This window comes from Microcaecilia unicolor, chromosome 5 (genome assembly GCF_901765095.1).
Source record: "Microcaecilia unicolor chromosome 5, aMicUni1.1, whole genome shotgun sequence".
Classification (NCBI taxonomy): Eukaryota; Metazoa; Chordata; class Amphibia; order Gymnophiona; family Siphonopidae; genus Microcaecilia; species Microcaecilia unicolor.
Genome location: NC_044035.1, coordinates 117,633,582 through 117,654,961, shown reverse-complemented (window position 1 = coordinate 117,654,961; position 21,380 = coordinate 117,633,582). Strand labels below are relative to the sequence as shown.

Genomic DNA, 21,380 nt, shown 5'->3' with positions numbered 1-21,380 from the left:
TTTGTGTATGTAGTCCTGTATCACATTTGCTTGTGGTTACTGTGTGTTACTAGTGGTAGAAACTGGGGGCAAATGGTGGAGATTACATACATGAGTGGAAAGTTGTTGCTCTTGTGGATATGGATTCATATGATTTTTTACTGCCTGGTTTTCTTAGGGGTCCTTTTACTAAGCTTTGGTAGAAAGCATCCTTACACAGGTTTTTCCTACAGCAAAGGCCATTTTTACCGCAGCAGTAAAATGGTTGATTTTCCTTTTTTTGCATTCATGGCCATGCACTAATGTTGCCATTAGAACAAAGCCATTAAAAAGAATTACTGCGGGAGCACTTACCGTCTTTTTTGTAGGCAGTAAGAACTCATACAGGAATCCTACGCTAACCATTTAGCGTGAGGCAATGTGGAAGTGCTGATTAGTGCTGGAATGCTCATTTTCCACCCCAGACATGCCCCCTCCTTGCAAAAATTAAAAATATTTTTCAGCACATGCTAACTGGGCATTTGCCACAGGACATCTGAGCGCATTCCCATGGTAAGCCTTTTAAGCTGTGGTAAGCGTGCACTAAGAACATAAGCATTGCCATACTGGGACAGACCGAAGGTCCATCAAGACCAGTATCCTGTTTCCAACAGTGGCCAATCCAGGTCACAGTACATGGCTAGAATCCAAAAGAGTGAAACAGATTTTATGCTGCTCATCCTAGAAATAAGCAGTGGATTTTCCCCAAGTCCATTTAAATAATGGCTTATGGACTTTTCTTTTAGGAAATTATCCAAACCTTTTTTAAACTCTGTAAAACTAACTGCTTTTACCACATTTTCTGCAAGGAATTCCAGAATGTAATTACATGTTGAGTGAATAAATATTTTTTCCGGTTTGTTTTAAATTTACTACTTAGCAGCTTCATTGAGTGCCCCCTAATACTAGTATTTTTGTAAAGCATAAACAAGTGATTGATACATGTTACCTGTTCCACTCTACTCAGTACCACAGCTTAGTAGAAGGACTCCTTAGTAAGCTCAAACCAATGTTGAGTGCCCAGACTTTCGAACTGTTGTAAAGTTTTTAGTCTACTTAGTATTCATTATTTTTTATTTGGGATGCGCTCAAAATCAATGTAGATTAATGCAGTTAGCATAGAATGCAGCAGCTAGGTTTGTTGCAGAGATCTCTAAGAAAGAACTTATGTCACCAACTTTGATGAGTCTATACTGGTTGCCTATCTATTTTAGAATACAATTTTAAATGGTTTTGTTAATATTCAACACATTGCAGAAAATAGGATTTTATTATTTTTCAGAAATAATGAATATTTGTCTACAGTCTCATGATATGGGGCTCTCGGCACTGCCAGCAAGATATAAAACTCATTTTGCTGACAAGTAGTTGGGAGCCTCCTCTGTAGTTGGTCCTCAGGAGTGGAATAAACTGCCAATGGAGCTGAGAGTAATTCCTATGGTTAATGCACTTAAAAAGCATTTGAAAGCATACTTATTCGGGCCTTTACAGTAATTTGAATAGATCTTATGGTTTGATGAATCAATCTATCCATATCTCTATCTATCTATCTATTTTGCATATTTTAAAATCTGTCCAGGAAAATAGATGGAATAAAAATGTATTAAATAAATTCAACAAGGAGAAAAAAGAGACCTCCTATGCAGAGGGTATACAGGCATATAACATAGCTCATAGACATGATATAAGAGCTATGTCAGGTTCAGATTTGATAAGCAGACAATAGTACACCAGTGCAACCAGCTGGAGGAAGACCTAGAGTCTACAATGTGGAATGGACAAGCCCTGCCGGTCCACCTGAAGGTCACGAGAGCTCTAGACTTTGACACAGGATCTTTCCTGACACCCCTCAGGATCACAGCTGGTATTAGCTAACAAGCCACCTCATGCTGAAATTTTCAGTTTTTATAGGTCTTTCTCCAGAGAGACAGACAATGAGGGGCATAATCGAACGGGGCACCCAAGTTTTCATGAGGGCGTCCTCGCAGAATGGCCCCACAAAAGGGCGGGAAAACCCATATTATCGAAACAAGATGGGCATCCATCTTTCATTTCGATAATACGGTTGGGGACGCCCAAATCTCAACATTTAGGTTGACCTTAGAGATGGTCGACCTAAATGTTGAGATGGTCGACCTTAGAGATGGTCATCCCCGGTTTTCAGCCATAATGGAAACCGAGAATGCCCATCTTAAAAACGACCAAATCCAAGCCCTTTGGTCATGGGAGGAGCCAGAATTCGTAGTGCACTGGTCCCCCTGACATGCCAGGACATCAACCGGGCACCCTAGGGGGCACTGCAGTGGACTTCAGAAATTGCTCCCAGGTGCAAAGCTCCCTTACCTTGTATGCTGAGCCCCCCAAACCCCCTCAAGACCCACTCCCCACAACTGTACAACACTACCATAGCCCTAAGCGGTGAAGGGGGGCACCTACATGTGGGTACAGTGGGTTTGTGGTGGGTTTTGAAGGGCCCACATTTACCACCACAAGTGTAACAGGTAGGTGGGTATGGGCTTGGGTCCGCCTGGCACTGCACCCACTACAACTACTCCAGGGACCTGCATACTGCTGTCATGGAGCTGGGTATGACATTTCTGGCTGGCATAAAGGCTGGCAAAAAATATTTTTAAAGTTTTTTTTGAGGGTGGGAGTGGGTTGGTGACCACTGAGGGAGTAAGGGGAGGTCATCCCCAATTCCCTCCGGTGGTCATCTGGTTAGTTCGGCACCTTTTCACGGCTTGGTCGCAAGAAAAAATGGACCAAGTAAAGTCGGCCAAGTGCTCGTCAGGGACGCCCTTCTTTTTTCCATTATCGGCCAAGGACGCCCATCTCTTAATCATGCCCCAGTCCTGCCTTTGCTATGGTGCCGACATGCCCCCGTGAACTTGGTTGTCTCCGCAACGGAAAGAAGTTGAGGACGTCCAAAATCGGCTTTCGATTATGCCAATTTGGGTGACCCTGAGAGAAGAACGCCCATCTCTCGATTTGTGTTAGAAGATGGGCGCCCTTCTCTTTCGAAAATAAACCTGAATATATTCACTTCCCTGAGCAAGAGGCAGAGCAACACCAAACCATGATGGACTTCAATCAGCTGACATGCTTCCCCTCTGTGTTCAGAGCAACAGACTGCACCCACAAAGCCATAAGACCACCTGCAGAGAAGGAGGCAATCTAGAAGAAACTGAAAGTTCTACCATTTCCTAAATATGCAGGTGCTCTGCAATGCCTCAAATATCATAACTGATGTATGTGCATGCTACCTAGGATCTAATCACAATGCCATCAGGTGTCTCAATCTGAAAATACATGAATATGTCAGAGTTGCTAGATCACCAGGGGGTGACTGTTAGGTGAGCTAAGCACACCCACCTTAAATGGTTTATGATTTATTCTAATTTGTTGAATCACATTTTTACAAAGTAATTCACGGCGATGTACAATAAAAACAAAATTTTAGAAAGGAATTCCAGAGTAAATATAGGAAAGCAAATCATTCGTAACAAGAAAACATTTAGAGGCCCTTTTACAAAGGCATTCTGAAAAATGGCCTGCGGTAGTGTGTTTGGAGCAGAAGTAGAAACATTTTTCAGCGTCCATTGTAGTTCTGAGACCTTTGACCTAGTGGTAAGGTCTCATGCGGTAACCATGCGGCAAAGGTCTATGCACATAGAATGTTGATTACCTAGCGGACGCACGTCAAAAATGAAATTCCCGCAAGGGCCGCCCAATAGCCTTCTGGTAACTCAAAATTGACGCATGTTGGGCGCAGGTAGGCGCCTACGCGGCTTAGTAAAAGGGCCCCTTAAACATTTTGGCAGTAACCAGCAGCATTTCACTTTTCATCCAGCAGGGAATTGAGATCAATTACTAAAAGCTTCCATGCAGAAATGGATTTTTAGACTAATTAAAAAAAAAATTTAAGATGTTTCTACACAAATTGCAAGGGGCAAATGGAACCATAAAATAAAAGGCACTTTTTCTTGTTGACTCCCAGTAGGCCTGAGATGGACTGGGTAAGACAATTTTATGATCATTGATAGAACGAAGAAGGCAAACAGAGGTATAAGGAATTGTTAATTTTGAAAGATAGGTAATCCAGATCGGAGTGCCTTAAATGCGAGTTTAAGTGTTTTGAATTTAATCCTATGCTTTACCAGGAGCCAATGGAGTCTCCGAAGGAGCAGGGTGATATGATCACCTTTTCAGGCATGACATAATACGCATGCCACAGTACTTTGGAGGGTTTGAAATCTTATAATCTCTAACAAGCCATCTCTCTCTTTCCACAAGTGAATCACCCCATATGCCACAACCTGTCCTGAAAGACTCAGGTGCCACCAATTATGTGACATTGCTATCCACAAAAACAGTAGGTAAATATTCACTAATATCCCTTTTGCTGTCTTCCCTGCAGCTGACAGAGTCTGTCCTCTATGAACCTCACTGCTGATGCCCACTGTCAACCCCCAGGGCCACCTGAAAAGAAGTACAATGAGACACACAGGAAAACCAGAGTTGTGATAGAAAGGACATTTGGCATCTTAACATAAGAACATAAGAATAGCCATACTGAATCAGGCCAGTGGTCTATCTAATCCACTATCCTGCTTCCAACAGTGGCCAATCCAGGACACAAATATCTGGCCCAATCCCAAATAGTAGCAACATTCCATGCTACCAATCTCAAGGCAAGCAATAGCTTTCCCCATGTCTATCTCAATAGCAAATTATGGACTTTTCTTCCAGGAGCTTGTCCAAACCTTTTTTAAATCCAGATATGCCAACCGCAATAAGTTCTAGAGCTTAACTATTTGCTGAGTGAAAAAATATTTCCTCCTATTAATTTTAAAAATATTACCACTACCTTCATTGTGTGTTCCCTAGTCTTTGTACTTTTTGAAAGACTAGAAAACCAGTTCACTTTTACCTGTTCTATGTCACTCAGGATTTTCTAGATCTCTATCACATCCCCCCTCACCCATATCTTTTCCAAGCTGAAGAGCCCTCATCTCTTTAGCCTTTCCTCATATGACAGGTGTTCCATCCCCTTTATCATTCAGTGACCAGATACAGTGACCAGAATTGCATATAATACTCAAGATGAGGTTGCACCATGGAATGGTACGGAGGCATTATAATATTCTTTGTCTTATGTTCCATCCCTTTCCTAATAATTCCTAGCATCCTGTTTTGTTTTGGTTTTTTTTGTTTTTTTTGCTACTACCACACACTGGGCAGAAGATTTCTGTGCTTTGTCTACAATGACACCTAGATCTTTTACTTGGGTGCTGACTCCTAAGGTGGACCTTAGCACCAAGTTACTATTACTTGGATTATTCTTCCCAGTATGCATCACTTTGCAACTGTCCACATTAAATTCCATCTGCTATTTGGATGCCCAGTCTTCCAATTTCCTAAGGTCTTCTAGGTACAGCCTAAAAAGAACCCAGAGGAGTTTTTGGAAAAGGACCCTCAAGAATATTTAAAAGATAAAAACGAAAACCTGAATTTAACTCCGGAACTATGTAAGCCACTTTGAGCCTACTAATAAGTGGGAAAAGGTGGGATACAAATGTAATAAATAAATAAATAAAATATTAGAATCATCTATTTCAGAAGATTCTGAAAGAATGACACTATGTACTATTAGTTTCCTTTATATTTGAACTGGATCTAGAAGCGGTTAAGCGCCTATACTTCAAGAAAGCACATATTATGTTTTATGGTAAAAAGATATGAATGTACCCAGACATTACAAAATAAACTCAAGATAGAAGAAAAGCCTTTTTGGCCCTGAGAAGAGAGACTCTAGCAATTGGGGCCTCTTTCTATCTTAATTATCCATGTAAATGTGTAATTAAATATTCAGGGTTAAAATATGTGTTTTTCCAACCAGAACAATTAAGTGCTTTAGTTGGTCTAAAAAAGTTGGAATCAGTCTGATATCCTTAAAATAAGGTTGGGAATAGAATTTGTAATATGGTACAGATTTAATGCATGTTAAGCTTTATACATTATAATGTTTTCCTCATTTGGTTCTCTCCAAACAAATCTGTGAAAAGTTCCTTTTCTTTTCTTTTTTCCTTTATTCTTCTTTTTCTTCAATTTATTTGTATTATAATAAATAGGGAATTTTCTCTGGGTTTTTTCTTAATAAAGTTTCACTTAAATTAAATATTTGGTAAATAAAAGAAAATCATTCAGAAAATGGAAGAAGGAACCGACTGAAAACAATAAGAAATAGCATAAGGAATGTCAAGTCAAATGCAAAGCGTTGATAAGGAAGGCTAAGAGGGACTTCGAAAAAAAGATTGTGTTGGAGGCCAAAACACATAGTAAAATTTTTATTAAGTATATTAAAAGCAGGAAGCCGGCAAAAGAATCGGTTGGACCGCTAAATGACCGAGGAGTAAAAGGGGCAATCAGGGAAGACAAAGCCGTAGCGGAGAGATTACATGAATTCCTTGCTTTGGTGTTCACCGAGGAAGATTTGGGTGGGATACCAGTGTGGAAATGGTATTCGAAGCTGACGAGTCAGAGAAACTTAATGAATTCTCTGTAAACCTGGAGGATGTAATGGGGCAGTTCTACAAACTGAAGAGTAGCAAATCTCCTGGACCGGATGGTATTCATCCCAGAGTACTGATAGAGCTGAAAAATGAGCATGCGGAACTATTGTTAGTAATATGTAATTTATCCTTAAAATCGAGCATGGTACCGGAAGATTGGAGGGTGGCCAATGTAACACCGCTTTTTTAAAAAGGTTCCAGAGGAGATCCGGGAAATTATAGACTGGTGAGTCTGACGTCGGTGCCGGGCAATATGGTAGAGACTATTATTAAGAACAAAATTACAGAGCATATTCAAAAGCATGGATTAATGAGACAAACATGCTTATTTTCGAACGAGAAGCCAGCGATCTTCCGACACAAATCGGGAGATGGCCGGCCATCTCCTGAAGCCGACGAAATCGGTATAATCGAAAGTCAATTTTCGTCGGCTTCAACTGCTTTCCGTCACAGAGCTGGCCAAAATTCAAGGGGGTGTTTCGGCAGGGTATACAAGGCGGGACGGAGGCGTGGTTATGAGATGGCCAGTTTCAGCCGATAATGGAAAAAGAAGACCGGCTCTGACGAGCACTTCGCCGGCTTTACTTGGTCCATTTATTTTTAGGACCAAGCCTCAAAAAAGTGCCCCAACTGAGCAGATGACCACTGGAGGGAATCGAGGATCACCTCCACTTACTTCCTCAGTGGTCAACAACCCCCTCCCACCCAAAAAAAAAAAAAAATCATTTTTTCGCCAGCCTCTATGCCAGCCTCAAATGTCATACCCAGCTCCATCACAGCAGTATGCAGGTCGATGCAGCAGTTTTTAGTGGATGCAGTGCACTTCAGGCAGGTGGACCCAGGCCCATCCCCCCTACCTGTTACACTTGTGGTGGTAAATGGGAGCCCTGCAAACCCCCCGAAAACCATAAGGACTATGGTAATGGTGTATAGTTGTGGGGAGTAGGTTTTGGGGGGGGATTTGGGGGGCTCAGCGCACAAGGTAAGGGACGGATGCACCTGGGAGCAATTTGTGAAGTCCACTGCAGTGCTCCCTAGGGTGCCCGGTTGGTGTCCTGGCATGTGAGGGGAACCAGTGCACTACAAATGCTGGCTCCTCCCACGACCAAATGCCTTGAATTTGGCCGGGTTTGAGATGGCCAGCATCGGTTTCCATTATCGGCGAAAACCGATACCAGCCATCTCAAACCCGGCCATCTCTGACATTTGGCCGGCCCCAACCGTATTATCGAAACGAAAGATGGCCGGCCATCTTTTTCGATAATACGGTTTGGGACAGCACTTTGCGGCGCCGGCCATATAGATGGCCCCCATCATGCAGAGCTACAAATTTATATAGTTCAAGGAGGGAGACTTTAGGCCAGTCCAAGATTTCTGACAATCCTATCCTCATAAATTATGGGATCTGCCACTCTGATTTCATTTTTTCTGTTAGCACACTCAGCACTCACTGTTGCAACTTCTTGTGATAATTGACCTCAGTGGCGACTTTTTTCACATGAGCCATTCTGCTCAAGGCTTGCCTTGCCTCCTCATCAGTCTTACAGAAATATTATTCATTTTACAATAATGTTTAAACTATTTATCTTTTATCCCTTAAACTAACACTGGAAATTGAATTAAGGTAAAAGCGAACTTAGCTAATTTGTTATCAGATCTTATTCCCAGATCTGCAGCCAACAGAGACCATGTTTTGCTTGGCATTAAGCCAACTGCATCATCAGGATTTGGACCTTAAGCATTAGTTGCCTGCCATTTCTCAAACATCACACAGCTTCAGGATGTTAGTTCAAAACCAGGACTAAAGGTTTCCCTCCTGAAACCAGGTGACTTGATAGCTCTGCAGGATGCAAGAGGAGTATGTGAGCAGTGTTTTTGTTGTTGTTGTTGGGGGGGGGGGGGGGGTTGTGCAATGTTTCTTACCTGCTGCTTCCCTTTCTGCTAGTTTTCCTCAGCAGTCAGAATTATGGGTATAAGGAGGCATTTGTGGGGTTCATTTATGGAAGGAGAGGCCTCCTCATAAATCCTTGTCTTGGAGCCACCAATAGGTTAATGCTGCCTTGGTCACAAATATAATGTGGTCTTTGAATATCCTGATCCCAGGAGCACACTGACTATAAGGACAACCGGGCAGTGCCCGAGTTGTCATCTCTTCCCCCTGCATACTACAGCCCACCAAGCCTCAGTGGCCCTCCTGGGGCCTACTTTGAGGTCTAGTGGCTTCCTCATGGGTAGAAAAGAACCCCACTCTTTCCTGCCCACTACACTGCTCTGTCATCACTGCACCTTCAAAATGGCTGCTGAGAACCATGAGATCCATGAGACTGCCGCAAGATATCTCAGCAGCCATTAAGAAGAAGCGGCGGCGGTGGCTGCAAGTAGAGAAACAGCGGTAGGTAGGAAAGAGTGGGGTTCTTCCCTGCCTCCCAAGGAGGCCACTAGACCACCAGGGCTCTTCAAGGTAGGTCCGGGATCTATAATGTGCAGGGGGGGTGCTAGAAACAAAGGTAGGAGATGGTAGAGGGGGGGGCCCAATGACCCCTTCTTCCTGGGGGCCTAGATCACTGTCAGTCTGCCCCTGCCTGGTCCCATCCAAGCCATGCTAGAGGTAGTTGAGTGATGGGCTTTTACAGCTCCACAGCTATCATTTCTCCAGGAATAGAACTGGGGGAGGTGGAGGGGTCATGGTATGTAGCATGACTACCACCTCTGGGCCACTGCTCACATCAGGTAGCATGTTCTGCCTTGCAGGCTAAGTGCAGGCTTCCTCATATGTAGCCAGGGAATGGGATAATGGGAAAAAAAGCGGCGTTAAGCAGTATTTCGCCGAGTTTACTTGGTCCTTTTATTTTCATGACCAAGCCTCAAAAAGGTGCCCCAACTGACCAGATGATCACTGGAGGGAATGGGGGGGTGACCTCCCTGTACTCCCCCAGTGGTCACCAACCCCCTCCCACATGACAAAAATAAAAATAAAGCACTCTTTTGCCAGCCTCTATGCCAGCCTCAAATGTCATACCCAGGTCCCTGACAGCAGTATGCAAGTCCCTGGAGCAGTTTTTAATGGGTGCAGTGCACTTCAGGCAGGCAGACCCAGGTCCACCCCCCCCCCCCCCACACCTGTTACACTTGTGGTGCTAAGTGTTGAACCCTCCAAACCCCCCCCCCCCAAAACGCACTGTACCCACATGTAAGTGCCCCCCTTCACCCATAAGGGCTATGATAATGGAATAGAGGTGTGGGGAGTGGGTTTGGGGAGGATTTGGGGGGCTCAGCACCCAAGGTAAGGGAGCTATGCACCTGGGAGCTTTTTTTGTATTTTTTAAACATTTTTAGAAGCGCCCCCTAGGGTGCCCTGTCATGTGAGGGGGACCAGTGCACTAAAAATGCTGGCTCCTCCCACGACTAAATGCCTTGGATTTCACCGGATTTGAGATGGACGGCATTTTTTTCCATTATCGCTGAAAAACAAAACCGGCAATCTCAAACCCGGCGAACTCTGGCATTTGGCTGGGCTAAACCGTATTATCGAAAAAAAAGATGGCCGTCCATTTTTTTTTCGATAATACGGTTCCGGCCAGCTGTTGCGGCGCCGCCAAAATAGATCACCGGCGATCTATTTCGCAGGCGACGTTCAATTATGCCCCTCCTGGTAAACATACCTATAGATGTTTATGCCTCTTTCCAGAGCAGTTGTAAATATACATGGTGGTTGTATGAATGAGCAAGGCTGTTAGATGGGAAACTATATGTATAGTTTTCCTTTCTAAAATCACAGATTTTTACATGTATACAATTCCTCACCCACTTATATAGCCGATTCTAAAGTCACCTCCTCGTATTAAACTGATTAAAAATTATTCCACTTTAGTAGAGTATCAGAACATAAAAAAGCATCACGGTTTGAGGGATAATTGTATAATAGGATACTAAAACCTTTTTTAAAAATTACTGATTGTATGTTTCTTTTAAAGACTCACTAGAGATATCAACATAATCCACCTATGAGGTCAAAAACTGGAGAGGATCATTTTTTTTTTTGTCACCGAGGTTAAAATGCACTACCATAGGGTACGCTCAGGTGTCCTGCGATAATTTGGCACATGCACCCACGGGTTAAAAAATAGTTTTTATTTAGTTTAGCTAAATGCATTGTGATTGGCTCAGAGACTTCTGGGTCTCTCAGCTGAGAGAAGGACATTCAAAAAGGAAGTTTTTATCATTGCGGGGAAAAGACGTACAAAAAGGATGTCCTTTTTTGAAGCAGAGCGCTAATAATAACCTCTAAAGCTTAAAGGTAGGTTTTGTTGTGGGGTTTTTTTTTGAGTGAAGAATGTCCATAAAAGACGCCCCTGATGAGCACTTGGGCGTTGTTTCGGGTGAAGGACGTCCATAAAGGATGTCCCTGACGAGCACTTGGATGTTTCCCCCCTCCCCCCCCCCCCCGATTTTTTTTGTTACATTTATTGAAGTTTTCAATCCCGCGCAGCCCCGATGAGAAGTACAGACCTCTCGTTAGATTTTCCAGTGTTAAGGCAATCGGAAAACGGTAGTGCATCTCATTACAATAGGGTTTCTACACAAATTGCTCATCTGCATTCCGTTTTTGTTAGCTGCTACCGCCATCGGAAAATGGCTTGGAAAAGCCTTTAGTGCATGCCAGGGTAATCTAATTGCTCGTTAATGGCTCGTTAAGTTTAGTGCATCTGGCCCTATGTGTGGAAAATGTTTTATAAAGTTAGTCTCAAAGCGAGTGATTTTATAAGCAACATGAGCATGAAAAACAATCTTTTATGCTCTCAAATACACATATAAGCATAATAGTGCGCACTCAGAAATCATAGCACCTATGTATATTAATGTGATATGTCTGCAGGTGCTCATACTGTAAGTACATAAGTATATAAGTATTGCCACACTGGGACAGACCGAAGTTCCATCAAGCCCAGCATCCTGTTTGCAACAGTGGCCAATCTAGGTTACAAGTATCTGGCAAGATCCCAAAACAGTGCAATACATTTTATGCTGCTTATTCTAGAAATAAGCAGTAGATTTTCCCCAAGTCCAAAGCTATCCAAACCTTTATTAAACCCCACTAAGCTAACTGCTTTTACTAAATTCGCTGGCAACGAATTCCAGAGTTTAATTACACACTGAGTGAAGAAATATTTTCTCTGAATCATTTAAAATTTACTACTTTGTAGTTTCATTGCGTTTCTCCTTGTCCTAGTATTTTTGGAAACAGTAAACAAGCGATTCACGTTTACCCATTCTATTCCACTAATTATTTTATAGACCTCTATCATATCTCCCCTCAGCCATCTTTTCTCCAAGCTGAAGAGCCCTACCTGCTTTAGCCTTTCCTCATAGGGAAGTTGTCCCATTTTCTTTATCATTTTTGTCGCCCTTCAGTGTACCTTTTCTAATTCCACTATATCTTTTTTGAGGTGCTATGACCAAAATTGCAAAGAATATTCGAGGTGCGGTCGCACCATGGAGCAATACAAAGGCATTATAATGTCCTCATTTTTCTTTACCATTCCTTTCTTAATTATACCTAACATTCTATTTGCTTTCTTAGCTGCAGCAGCACACTGAGGTGAAGAATATGCACATCATAGGCAGGATGTGTATTATAAAATGGCATATCAGTACTCCAGGGGGAATTCTGCACAACTACGCAGTGCAGAATTTGCATATAATTCCCCACCCTGCAAAGTTCTACAACGCTATCGGCATCTGCTGCTCTCTCCCAGTCCCCCGCAGAGATACTATGCAACTATGGCAGGAGGAGGAGGAAGAGGAGGAAGTGAACTGCTGCACATTGGGTCACTTCCTCCTCCTCTGCTGGTACAGACCCAACTGTGTATATGAGCTGCAGAGTTCACATACCCAATTGGGTCTAAGCCGGTAGAGGACAAGGAAGTGACCCAGTGTGCAGGGGTTCACTTCATTCTTCTCCAGATTTCAGGGAAGGGGGCAGTGAAAGCTGAGACTGTGCCAGTGGTGTGTGGGAAAGTCGCGCTTGAGTGCATGCCATAGGGAGGGTGTGCCAGGAGGAGATAGAATGATAGCTGGGGGAGAGGAGAAGAAACAATAAGTGGGGATGAGTTCCTGGGTGACGGGAGAATGAAAGGTGGGGGTATTCATGTGAGAAAAGACTTTGGGGGTAGAATTAGGGGTCTTGCTGGGAGTTAGAGGGAGAGAGAACTGCAGTTGAAGTGAGAGATGAAACTAAGGAGGCTGGAGCCGAGGAGGGAAAAGACAGGAGAGAATTTTAGGCCTTATTATGGGGAAAGTCTGTGTAAAATGCTATAAATAGACAATGCAGAATTTTTAAATATTGTGCACTGAATTCCCCCAGGAGTAATATCAGCAGTGGGGGGTGGGGGACTCTAAGGAAGGAGGAGATCCATTTGCAGAACTCTTGCACCTTCAGAGGTATACTCCACTCATCGTGGGGGGGGGGGGGGCTTTCAAATTCGTCACTCGCAAGCCCATAATTTGAATTTCATCCGTTGTGGCATATATGTGCTCAAAGTTACTCCTACCTTGGGGTAGGTGTAACTTTCTGTGGCAGTTTTGGGGGATGTAGTTTTATGAAGGCACATAGGGTACACATGTTACCTTTATAAAACAGACACTGTGTATGTGCTGATATGCCTGATGTTTCTAGATACCCTGTTATAAAATTACCTTCAAAGTGCACAGTACACTCCAATTAATAAATTAACTATTTACTTTAAAAGTCAGAGTATCATTACCCAATTAGAAAATAATGAAAATGTGAAAAGAGTTAACTTCAAAACATGTCAGTGAATGCTTATCAGGAAGTGCTGCTCATACCGGCTTCCAGCCAGTATAAACCAGTATAATTCCCTCTGAAGTGCCTTTCATTTTGTTTCATGGAAGCTTAAATGACAAAAGGAGCACTGGTGGCTTCAATCTATAGCCCTCTAACCAGGAAAGGACTTATGAAGGTGAATGGTTTGCAGACGAAGGGGGATATAAAAAAGACAAAACCAGGATAAAAATTAAATAAAAAGTAGCTGTCTTAAACTGTAATTGCACTCCTCTGCTGAGCAATGCTTTCAGATATATAAATGTGATTTACCATCAGCTTGCAACTACAAATCAGGTCTTGAGAAACACTTGTGCTATGAAATTGTTTAATCTCATCAAGCCTTGCTTTCACAGCAAGCTATAAATCACAAAGTCTTTGTTATCATAGACCTCCATGAGCGCCTCTCAGGCAGGCAATGGATCGTGGGTATATATAATCCTGACTGCACAAACAGTGGGGTTGTTGCAGGCTGAAATACTTTCATAATAGCCGCTGTGCAGCTGGTGGAACACAAGCCTATGATGAATATCTCATTTCCTACAGTCGGCATCTATTTCGAGCAAATTATTACCACATAAATTTCTTGTCAACAGAAACGGCCAATTAATTAAGTTAAAAATTTACTCATGATCACATCTACAAACCAAATAGAACTGTGAGGCAATTTTCCAGTTACTGAATATACTGCAGGTCAGTTTAATGAATAATTTTTAACTTTGTCATGAACTCAAAGACAGACTAATATCTTTGAAGAAACTGAATGAAGACAGGGTGCTGACAGATTTACACAAAATATATTTATGTGAAATTTGATTACTGACATCTGGGACTGAAAGAAACTTCAGATAATTGCTGAAGTGCTTTTTTCATGAGAAAGACCACAAGAACTTTTTGTAAAATATTCAGGTCAATGTTAGGAAGCTTCCAGAAGGATATGGGGCTGAAGGTAAATAGCTTTGTAAGATCTATCACTGGATAGAATTGTTTATTATCTACAGCACAGATAAAGATAATGCACAGTCAGAGTGCCATAATACTTTCAGCTCAGAAGCTAAACTGGGTCAAATCTATGGTCATTTGAATGGGAGATCTTCAAGGACTATCACAAGCTCTATGTTCTAAAAAGTGATAACACAGTTTTCAAAAGAAAAGGTTGACTATTCCCATGAAAAAGTTATCACCCTATTTAATAGGGTGCTTATTTTAGAAGCACCATTTGCATTTTGAATGTGCATAAACAGACATAAACATTTATTTTGCTAAACGTTTATATATGATTTTGTAAAACTGGGGTGTAAACATCTAAAACTGAAGAATGTGCAAATGGCAAGAGGGCATGGTCTGGGCGTGTTTTGGGTGGGACTAGGTGGGAACATTTATTCTCTATGTCAGAAGGGGAATGCATGTCTATGTTCTCACAGATCGATGTGGGGATTTACACCTGCTACCTAGGACATCCAGGTTTCACAAAAGTGCTCCTATCTTGCAGCAGTCTACTGGAAGGATTAGGGGAGTTGCCCCTTAATCCTGCAGTATTTTATGTAGTTCTCCCCTCCCCAACCCCCTGAAAGTGATACTAGGTTAAGAATATAAGAATAGTCATAGTGGGTCAGACCAATGGTCCACCTAGCACAGTATACTGTTTCCAACTGTGGCCAAGCCAGGTCATTATTTTACAACATAAACATTTCTGTACCTGTTTTGACCTATTAATATTTTAGACTACTACTACTACTACTTAGCATTTCTATAGCACTACTAGACATACGCAGCGCTGTACACTTGAACATAAAGAGACAGTCCCTGCTCGACAGAGCTTACAATCTAATTAGGACAGAAAAGCAGGACAAATAAGAGATAAGGGAATTACTAAGGTGGGGATGATAAAATAAGGGTACTGAACAAGTGAGTAAGGGTTAGGAGTTAAAAGGAGTATCAAAAAGGTGGGCTTTTAGCCTAGATTTGAAGACGGCCAGAGATGGAGTTTGACGTACCAGCCCAGGAAGTCTATTCCAGGCATATGGTGCAGCAAGATAAAAGGATCAGAGTCTGGAGTTAGCGGTGGAGGAGAAGGGTGCAGATAAGAGAGATATACCCAGTGATCGGAGTTCCTGAGGAGGAGTGTAGGGAGAGATGAGAGTGGAGAGGTACTGAGGAGCTGCAGAGTGAATGCACTTATAAGTCAATAAGAGGAGTTTGAACTGTATGCGGAAATGGATAGGAAGCCAGTGAAGTGACTTGAGGAGAGGGCTAATATGAGCATGGCGACACTGGTGGAATATAAGTCGGGCAGCAGAATTTTGAACAGATTGAAGAGGAGCGAGATGGCTAAGGGGGAGGTGGTAAGAGTGTGGCTAAGGGTTCTGGTAGTGTGCTCAGAAAGAAAAGGGTAAATTTTGGTGACATTATAGAGAAAGAAATGACAGATTTTAGCAGTCTGCTGAATATGTGCAGAGAAGGAGAGAGAGAAGTCGAAGATGACCCCAAGGTTATGAGCGGATGAGAGTGTTATCCACAGAAATAGAGAATGGAGGAAGAGGAAAGGTGGTTTAGGGAGAATGATAAGAAGCTTAGTCTTGGCCATGTTTAGTTTCAGATGGCAGTGAGACATCCAGGCAGCAACATCAGAAAGGCAGGCTGATACTTTGGCCTGGATTCCTGCTGAGATTTCTGGTGTGGAGAGGTAGATCTGGGAGTCATTAGTGTAAAGATGATACTGAAAACCATGGGATGAGATCCGAATACCAAGAGAAGAAGTATAGATGGAGAAAAGAAAAGGTCCCAGGACAGATCCCTGAGGTACACCAACTGACAGTGGGATAGAAGTGGAGGAGGATCCACCAGAGTATACACTAAAAGTATGATGGGAGAGATAAGAAGAAAACCAGGAAAGAACAGAGCCCTGAAATCCAAGTGAGGACAGCGTATCAAGGAGTAAGCTATGATCAACAGTGTCAAAAGCAGCAGATAGATTGAGAAGGATGATGATAGAATAGAGACCTTTGGATCTGGCCAGGAACAGGTCATTGGAGACTTTAGCAAGCACTGTTTCAGTTGAATGAAGAGGGTGAAAGCCAGATTGAAGTGGATCAAGAATAGCTTGAAATGAAAGAAAGTGAACGGCACGTTCAAGTATCTTGGAAACGAAAGGGACGAGGGAGATGGAGCGATAGTTGGAAGGACAGGTAGGGTCCAATGAAGGTTTTTTAAGGAGTGGTGTGACTACAGCATGTTTGAAAGCATCAGGAACAGTCACAGTGGAAAGTGAAAGATTGAAGATATGACAGATAAAAAAGGGATAACTGCAGGAGAGATAGTGTTAAGTAGATGGGTGGGAATAGGATCAGAGGAACAGGTACTTAGTTTCAAGGAGGAAAGAAGATGTGCAGTTTCCTCTTCAGTGATTTCAGAAAAGGAAGAAAAGGAGGCAGGGGTTGAAGAATTTGGGAAAGAGAAGGACATTTTTTTATAGATCTTCATGCCACATGTAACCAGTGTATAAATGTTCATTTCTCACATATTTCCGAACAGCCTCTAGGTCGGCAAATCTTGTTCTAAAACTCAGTTCTGTTTTAATGTCCTTTCCAAAATGCCACTCTAAACCATTATTAAACATTTACTATGCCAAAAGCAGTGCAATAAGGATTTCATAAGTAACATGAATTAAGGCATTAAATGAACGGGCCTGTTTACTACAGTATGCTAAGCAGTTAATGCATGAAATAGTGCACTGTGGTGATTAGGACACTGTCCTTGCATCCCTGTTGGCCTCTCCCCTCTGAATTAGTATAAGGGAGCTTAAGGATGGGCTAGAACTCAGGAAGGAAAGAAAAAAAAAAGAAAACGGGACGGTATCCCACTGATTGGAAGAGATTTTGGAGTCTCAATAGAAATTAATTTACCTTAACTTGCATCAGTACACTTTGCCATCTATCCCCCCTTCAGTCCATCCAGAACTCTGCTTCACGTCTTATCTTCCGCCTGGACCGATATACTCATATTACCCCCTCCTCAAATCACTTCACTGGCTTCCGATCAGGTACCGCATACAGTTCAAGCTTCTCCTACTAACCTACAAATGCACTCGATCTGCAGCCCCTCCTTACCTCTCTACCCTCATCTCCCCTTACGTTCCTACCCGTAACCTCAGCTCTCAAGACAAATCCCTCCTTTCAGTACCCTTCTCCACCACCGCCAACTCCAGACTCCGCCCTTTCTGCCTCGCCTCACCCCATGCTTGGAATAAACTCCCTGAGCCCATACGCCAGGCCCCCTCCCTGCCCATCTTCAAATCCTTGCTCAAAGCCCACCTCTTCAATGTCGTCTTCGGCACCTAGCCACTATTCAAGAAATCTAGACTGCCCCAACTTGACATTTCATCCTTTAGATTGTAAACTCCTTTGAGCAGGGACTGTCCCTTTTTGTTAAACTGTACAGCGCTGCGTAAGCCTAGTAGTGCTCTAGAAATATTAAGTAGTAGTAGTAATTTGATTCAGAGCAGGGAAATAACAATCCTTAAGAATAGTTAATAGAAAGGAGCATGCATATTTCCCTTTAAAGTCTGGGGGAAAGCAGCATAATGCAGGATCTTGAGACACCAGCAAGTTGCGTTCTCTTGCTCCACTCAGGAGGGTTAATGCTCCAATCAGGATATAGAAAGGAAGTACTTGCAATTCCAGGGGAACCAGATTATCCAGAAAGTAAAGAAGTTTCTTTCATGGGAACGGGGCACTTGGTGTTATGAGAGGAAGCCCTGGGATTTAAAGTAAGCCTGAATTCAGTGTTTTTCTCCTTCAGATGTCCAGCACAGTGCAAAACAGAATACTCAATGATATCAGGGCATTTAGGGTTCTCAGTTCAAATCTGATCTTCTCTCTTTACAAAGAAACCAGAAACAGTACTTGGTGATTTTTCTTTTGTTACATTTGTACCCTGTGCTTTCCCACTCATGGCAGGCTCAATGCAGCTTACATGGGGCAATGGAGGGTTAAGTGACTTGCCCAGAGTCACAAGGAGCTGCCTGTGCTGGGAATCGAACTCAGTTCCTCAGGACCAAAGTCCACCACCCTAACCACTAGGCCACTCTTCCACTCCACTCATCTCTACACACAACTGTTGCAGTTATTCCAGATATTACTTAGTTCCTTTTTCACTCCTGTGTTCATGGATTGGAGAGATTGAGTGGGGTAACCATCCACACCATGTCCCCCTTAGGCCTTGATCCTTCTCTTTCCTAAATTCTCTAGCTCACATAACTTCTTGGGCTTACAAGTAGCGAGAGTAGAATGTGGGTGAGACACACTAGTCTCTAACAGTTTATAATCCACTTACATGATTTCCAGTGTCCTCTGTCCCATCCCGGAACAGGGTCCAATCATTCATGCAATGCAAGTACTGCCAGAAGTGAGGCATTCCTGCTCCCACTTCTCTCACTTAAGGCGATTATCTTCAAGTACTCCTACTTCATTCCTAAGTCAGGAACACCACTGCAGGCACCTTCTGCCTTGTGCAGAGGCTTACAAAAACCACACTTGCAAACTTCTCCTACTTTGGTACTCAGGACTTCCTCCTTGGTGCTATGGGTCTCAGCAGGGGTGGGCTACCAAAGACCAGACTTTTCTCCAAACAACCCTTTTTTATTATTTCTCATGTCTTGCTCCCTAGAGCAGGCTTTATTTTGATTTTTCTCCTCAGGCTATCAATAGCAGCTCTGTCTCCTTAGTGACCACCTAAAAATTCTTCCTCCCGCCCGTTAAGCATAAGCATTTTCAGGGGGAGGGTGACACCCGTTTCCCCACTTCTCATTCCTTCCACAGCCTCCTATCTTCTTTCATCTTTCTTTCACTTTCCAGTCCCCCATTTCCTCCCTCCCTATTACAGACCTGCACGGGAACGGGGTTCGTGGGATTTCCGCGGGGATGGAAGCAGTTCTACGGGGAGCCAGAGGGGACGGAAACAGTTCCTGTGGGGTTCTCTTGGAAGTGTATGCTGCACTTGCACCAGCCTCTCACCTACCGAGTATCAAGTTCTTTGAGTGCTGTCTCCTCCTCCTCCTCCTCCTCCTTGCTTTAACAGCACAGATGTGGAAAGTCTCCACTAAGGAGGTGGTAGCGATACAAATGGTGATGAAATGCAAAAAAAAACATGGGATGAACACAGAGGATCTCTAATTAGAAAATGGAAGTTATAAAAAACCTAAACTTAAATGGTTGCATGTGTGTGGATGGTGACTCTGGCTGTGATGAACTAGGGCCGATACCGGGAGACTTGCACGGTCTGTCTCTCATATATGGCAATCTGGTTTAGGATGGGCTAGAAAGGGTTTAGACAGCAACTTTAGTGGCTGGAACATGAGGACAATGCTGGACAGACTTTTACAGTCTGTCCGCAAATGAGAAGATGAATAGGCTGGAGTGGGCTTTGAGGACAAATCCAGCAGTTGGAACATAAGGATAGGGCCAAGCAGATTTCTATGGTCTATGTCCCAGAAACACCACAGAAAGACCATAATCAAGAATATAATATCACATTCATTGTTGATTTAATCATGAATTGATAATGATTGTGACTATTGGGCAGACTGGATGGACCAATCCGTTTTTTTATCTGCTGTCATTTACTGTGTTACTATTAATCCTCTCTGCTCCCGGGCTGATGCGCAGACCTCAGCTCCGACATGGCATGTGCATCAGATGTCACCTGACCTACTGGCGCATGCATGTGGTGATCTCTTAGCACACAGTGCCAGTGAATCAGAGAAGTCTTACATGTGCGCACCAGAGTGTTACAACTTCCGTTCCTTCTTTGCCTGCAGTGCTGTGGCTCAAACCCAGAGACTGAGAGAGCTGACAGGAATTTTTTTTTTAATGTATCATTAAATTCTTGTGGGACTGGGTGAGGACAGGTTAAATTCTTGCGGGGATAGGCAGAGACGGGTAAGATTCCCCACGGGGACGGGCAGAGATGGATTTGATTCCCTACAGGGACGGACGGGGATGGGTTGGATTCCAGTGGGGATGGGCAGAGATGGGTTGGATTTCTGTTCCTGTGCAACTCTCTACTCCTCATAAACTCATCCAATTACCTATTCTCCACTCTGTTTCTTAGTTTCCACTATCCCTTCACCTAAAAGCCCTCACTTACAATCCCACAATGTAAGCCTATTTGAATGCACACTAGTTAGAGTGCACTTAATAAGTGCACATTTGATGAGTTCACAGTTGATGATGCTTCAAACACAGCCATCATAATGGACAAATTTGTCAAGTCCTGTAGATAACATAAGCCACTACCAGAGTGGACACTCATTGACTACACAATTGATGATACTTAAAGCAGAACCATCAATACAGACAAATTTGTAAGGCCCTGGAAATAATGTAAGCCACTACCAGAGTGCACACTAATTGATTTCCTAGTGTGCAAAAACTACACATGCATTGAATGTGCACCGGGAACAAGAAGCATGCACACTGGGAGGGAAGAGTTCACTCTGGGAATTGTGTGCCACTCTTCCCAATTTGCAAAGCTGGTGTACTGTTTACGAAAGAATACACATTTGTTTTCCTAAACAGTGGGTCTCTATGCAAATAGTGCACACACATTGGGAAAGGTTTGGCAGAGGACTGGTCTCTAGATGTCAGGTGACCTCCCTGTTCTAGCTCTTTCCCTGGGAATTGATTCTGTGGTTCACAAGGCCAGTTCTGCATTCACCTAGCAAGACTGCAGCTAGTTCTTTGGTGTCAGTTCCCATCTCCACCTGTTCCTTCCATCCCTGTGTTTTCCTATGAGATGGGACACAGAACCTGTCATACCATTATAGAAACAGTTCTCATTTCCTTCCACCGGGGTGCCTAAAAGAAGGTACCTATTTATAGACTCAGATTTGAACTGGACTGAACCAGTCAGAACTAGTCCAAATTGGTTTGAACCATTCAGAACCAGTA

General features: G+C 43.1%; 1 protein-coding gene and 1 long non-coding RNA gene across 3 annotated transcripts in view; one reads left to right on the top strand and one right to left on the bottom strand.

The window, feature by feature from the left end:
- Positions 1 to 21,380, bottom strand: part of LRMDA (leucine rich melanocyte differentiation associated) — a 2,054,983-nt gene that overhangs the window by 288,377 nt on the left and 1,745,226 nt on the right. The gene's annotated exons all lie outside the window — the stretch shown is intronic.
- The window catches only part of LOC115470234, a 102,095-nt gene that overhangs the window by 18,056 nt on the left and 62,659 nt on the right, over positions 1 to 21,380 (top strand). Inside the window, exon 2 of one of the 2 annotated variants that reach the window (XR_003942144.1) lies at positions 4,436 to 4,507. The exons of the other annotated variant lie outside the window; for it this stretch is intronic. This is a non-coding gene — a long non-coding RNA (uncharacterized LOC115470234). The remainder of the gene's footprint in view (positions 1 to 4,435; positions 4,508 to 21,380) is intronic. 2 annotated transcript variants of the gene reach the window in all.